We start from the raw sequence: 5,155 nt of genomic DNA, 5'->3' as shown, positions 1-5,155 counted from the left end.
AATATTATGGAGTAGAAATGATCACAAGTGACTTACCTCAAGATTTCCCATAATTTCTTGACTCAAAAAATCGCCCCAAAGCCGTGTTACTTTACACCCAAAAAAAAAAGGTCAAAAATGAGCAGAAAAATGCAACAACTTTAATAAACCTATTCTGGTCGCTAAAAGAGCCATTCCCGTCGCTAAAAGTGACAAATCTGGTCGCTAAAGGTGCGCACCAGATCCTGCTGCACCAACAATATTTATTTCCACTAAAAAGACTCTAACTCCACCATACGAACTCGGAATTCAATGATTCTTGTTCCTATGAGTCACAAATAATGATACGAACATAGTCCTTCAATCGAAACTCAATTCGGAGCTTGTTTGCTCAGTGCGATATCCATTTCGCTCGTTAAACAATTAACTCATGATTCGCGTCAAAAACCCAATCGCGACTTGATGAAATTAGACCAAACTTTCCAGATCACTCCTATAATTCATTATCAAAATTCTGGAAGTCTAAAAATCAAATTTCGATCTCTAGAACTAAAAATGGACTTTTGGATCATTACATGCTTATAATCAAAACGCCAAAATCTTCCAAAACATATCCGAGCCTCATGGGACCCCGACCAAACATGCCAACACACCCCATAACATAATTCAAACTTGTTTCAACCTTCGGAATGCTCAAAACAACATCAAAACATCAAATCACCCTCGGATTCAAGCCTAAGAATTCCAAAACTTCCGAAATCCGAATTCGATCAAAAAGTCGACCAAACGACGTCCAAATGACCTGAAATTTTGCACACACATCACAAATGACATAACGAAGCTGCAGCAACTCTCGGAATTCCATTCCGACCCTCGGATCAAAATCTCACCTATCAACCGGAATTCGCCAAAATATTAACTTTGCCAATTCAAGCCAAATCCTTCCACGGACTTCCAAAATGCATTCCGATCGCGCTCCTAAGTCATAAATCACCCAACGAAGCTATCCAAATCATAAAATTTCCGATCCGAGCTCATATACAAATAAGTCAACTCTTAGTCAAACCTTTCAAATTCAAAGCTTTCAACTAAGACTGTTCCTTCAAATTCATTCCGATTTTTCCCGAAAACCAAAACCAACGATCTACATCAGTCATAATACGTTACACGGGGCAAGTCATGCCCGGTAACTGGCGATCAAAGTGCAAAAGTTCAAAACGACCGGTCGGGTCATTACAGAAGGGCTACAGAACTACCACAAGCAAATTAGAAGGGAAAATCAGAGATCTTAAATTTGATAATGGTTTACAAGCTGCTGCGGATGAAGGGGAGAAGAAGAAATTAGCCCAAGAAAATGAAGCCCTCCGAGCCCAGATTCAAAGAATAAAAATGCTGCTGAAAACCAAGTAAGAAGCAGAGCAGATGAAAAACTCATAAACGGCCTCAGGAGGAAAGTATATGAGTATGGGACTGATTTGGAAAAGTCCGAAGGTAGATTGGCAAGAGCCCGGTCAAGGTTGGCGAAGAACGCAGAAGGACGGACAGGGTTTGTTCGGCAATTAAAAGAAAAATATGATTGAGAGGTCGCAAATCTAAAGAAAAAGCTAACTACCCTCGAGAATGAAATGGCTCAACAAACAAAGAACTTCAAGGAAGAGAAGGAACATTGCTATGCATTGATGTCCCGACTGGAAGAGGACATGCGACAGTTGCAGGAGCAAAGCCATACGAACACCCAAGTTTTGGAAGTTAGATCTCAACAAATTGGATGCCTACTCCAAGAGAAAGGCATCATTAGAGAAAGGATTAGAGGAATTGCTTATTATATTGTCATGAAATGCCATGAGTGCGAGGATATAAATAGATCCACTTTCTTCGCCGCTGTGATGACTTTTGTTCGCCAGATAATGGACGACCTGGATCGCCTCCAAGAAGATATTGCACGTAGGCCTGCGTCGAGACCGACTGATGTACCGCGAGCCCCTGGAGTAGTATTAGAGGCACTTATGTATTCCTAATTTTTTTTCTTTTCGAGTCTGTATTTAAGTTTCTTTAGAGTCTGTTAGTCTACTTTGAGTCTGTTTTGGTTTTTAGTTCTTAAGTCTGTATGTCGGAGTCTTTGTAATGGAGCAGAATCAGAAGTTTTATTTAATGAAAATTTGAAAACCCAAAAAAAATGTGTTTCTTTCTTTTATTCCGCACTTATCCCTGAACTACGTAATGATCTGATTCGCACGGCGTCGCGATACGTAGGAAATCCCCATCGGATCCAGTCATAGCTGTAAATAACTCGAATAAGAGAGAAAATAATAAAAAGAGGGCACAAGAAAAAGAGAGAAAATAATGCAAAAGAGTGAGCGCAAAGAAAAGAGAGAAAATAATGAAAATACGTAAAGAAAAGAAAAAAAAAGATCCAAAGATCTAGGAGGTAACAAAAGCAGGGATGAGACACGCGACTGTGGCAAAACATGTAGAAAAACGTTTAACTGTCTAGGCGCATTGCATTCCTCCAACGTGCGATTCCCTACGTGTTAAATGTCTCAAACTAACCGATTTGTTGTGTATGCTATTGAGACCAGGTTCTGTTTTTAGGTGGTTGGTTTTGTGGTAACCTGGCTTCGCACCCTTACTTCACGAGATCTAAAGGCAGTGTTGAAATGACATCTGAAAGTCACCTACCAATCGTTAACCCCTCAGAGGACAGCCCAATGTCGGTTATCCAGACGTCAGGGTCAGCAACTGCTGAAAAGAACAGGATACTGTGCCTCCGCATGTTGGAAATATGGGACGCTTGGTCTAACGGTGGGGAGCCGCCCAGCGCAATACCAGGTTTTCCCGAGCTGATTCCCAGAACCAGTGGAACCTCCAATGTCCCTATAAACTACTCGGCCACCTTATTCGGATACCCCACTATGTCAACCCGTTTCACCGGAACTCCTTCTGAGGTTCGCCCCCAGGCACTGTTTTCGGGAGTGTCTTCTAACATATTCACCGCACCACCAACCTTTGCTACGACACAACCAACAGTACCTAGGCCAGGTTTCGAGCCGTCCCCCTTTACTTTCCAAATACCACCATTTCAACTGGACACAGCTCATGTCACCCCAAACTCATACCCTCAACACCCTCGGTATGAATCTGCCATGGAACAGGAGAAAATTGTGAAAAACCCCGAGCAAGAAGAGATGAACCGAAAAATGAAGAGCATCGAACAGAGTCTCAAGAACATACAGGGCCTGAGTGGCCAGAAGAGTGTTTCCTATGCCGACCTGTGCATGTTTCCTTATGTTCATCTACCCATCGGTTTTAAAACACTAAAGTTCGAGAAGTATGACGAGCATGGAGACCCGATTGCCCATTTGAAAAGATATTGTAATCAGTTAAGAGGAGCGGGCGGAAAGGAAGAACTGTTGATGGCTTACTTCAGAGAGAGCTTAACTGGAATCGCATTAGAATGGTATATGGACCAGGGCATCTCCCACTGGCACATATGGGATAACTTGGCTCGAGACTTCGTTAGACAATTCCAGTACAATGTGGACATAGTTCCAGATAGAAACTCTTTGTCCAATCTCAAAAAGAAGTCTTCAGAAAGCTTCCGAGAATACGCTATCAAATGGCGCGAGCAAACGGACAGGGTAAAACCCCCAATGGATGAGATCGAGATGGTTAGTGTCTTCCTGCAAGCCCAAGAGGCTGATTATTTCCAGAACAAGATGTCAGCCATGGGCAAGCCGTTTGTAGAAGACATAAAGATTGGGGAGATGGTGGAAAATGGTTTGAAGACGGGTCGCATCATGAGCCAGCCGGCTATAAGGGCCACTTCTCAAGCAATCCAGAGTGGATCAAGGGGTGTATCAAACCGGAAAAAGAAAGAAGAGGTAGCAATGGTGGCCTCAAGCCTGAGAAATCCCCGTCAACCTCGAGGTTACTTTGGTTCCTCTTCCAGCACCCTGCAGCATTACTACCCTCACCAAGATGCGGCATATGCCATGACTTCTCAGCCTTATGCAGTAATGAACGCTCAGTCGTATGCTCGGACGCAACAACATTACAATCAGAATCGAGCTCCACCACCCAGAGATAACCCTTCTCACCAAGCTCCATATAATCCCCGTCCACCACAAAATAATTTTCCATATAACGCCCGTACCCGTGAACAACCCAGAAAAACTAACTTCACACCCATCGGTGAATCATATTCCAGCCTCTTCCCAAAATTGGTCCAAATGGGTTTGTTACAGCCCGTACCTCCAAACAGGCAAAACCTAGAGTCACCCTCGTACCGACCAGGTACCCGATGCGCTTATCATTCAAGGGCAGAGGGGCACGACACTGAAGATTGCTGGACCCTTAAGAGAGCGATCGAGAACCTGATAGAACAAAAGCGGGTAGTGTTGAGGGATGAGGAGGTCCCCAATGTAACCAATAACCCATTGCCAGCCCACAATAATAGGCCTGTTATTGGGATGATTTGTGAGTACAGAGAGTTCGATCCAGCTTTGAAAGCTATCATTGCTATTGCCGATGTTGAAAAGAAGACCAAAGCGGCAGCAAAGCAAGCTAAGGATGAGAAGAAGAGCAACTCAACTCCTCAAAACACAGAAAAGGTTGTGGAAACCAAGACAGGGGCAGTACCTCCTAAAGATGCCATTCTCTATGTTCCCAGAGCCCCTAGGAAAGAACAGCTTATGTTGAGTCCTCCCAAAAGGTTTGAGCAAAGCAAGGTCACGCTTAAGGTACCAAAGATGTACGTACCAAAGGGGACTTATGTGGCGCGCGGGCCGGTAATTTCACTCAGGCTGACTGAGCCCATGGTTATTAGCCGCGCGCCATAGAATCCCATGAAGGACCCCACTGCCGTCCCCTGGAACTACAACAAAGCAGTGGTAACGTACAAAGGAAAAGAAATCATGAGGGGAAGTGAATGAAACAAACCCGTCTAGGAAGTACCTCAATTTGGAAGAATTGAACAAAACCAAGCAAAAGCGTTCTCCACTTAAAAAGCCAGTCAGTGCTGAGGAGGCAGAGGAATTCATCCGAAAGATGAAAACCTCGGACTACGATGTAATTGATCAACTCAAAAAGTCCCCCTCTTAGGTCTCACTTTTGTCTCTACTGATAAGTTCGAATGAGCATCGGAAAGTGTTGTTGAAGACGCTTAATGAAGCATATG

This window comes from Nicotiana attenuata, unplaced genomic scaffold, assembly GCF_001879085.1.
Source record: "Nicotiana attenuata strain UT unplaced genomic scaffold, NIATTr2, whole genome shotgun sequence".
Classification (NCBI taxonomy): Eukaryota; Viridiplantae; Streptophyta; class Magnoliopsida; order Solanales; family Solanaceae; genus Nicotiana; species Nicotiana attenuata.
The sequence above is the reverse complement of the archived record's forward strand: the minus strand, read 5'-3'. Positions refer to the sequence as shown.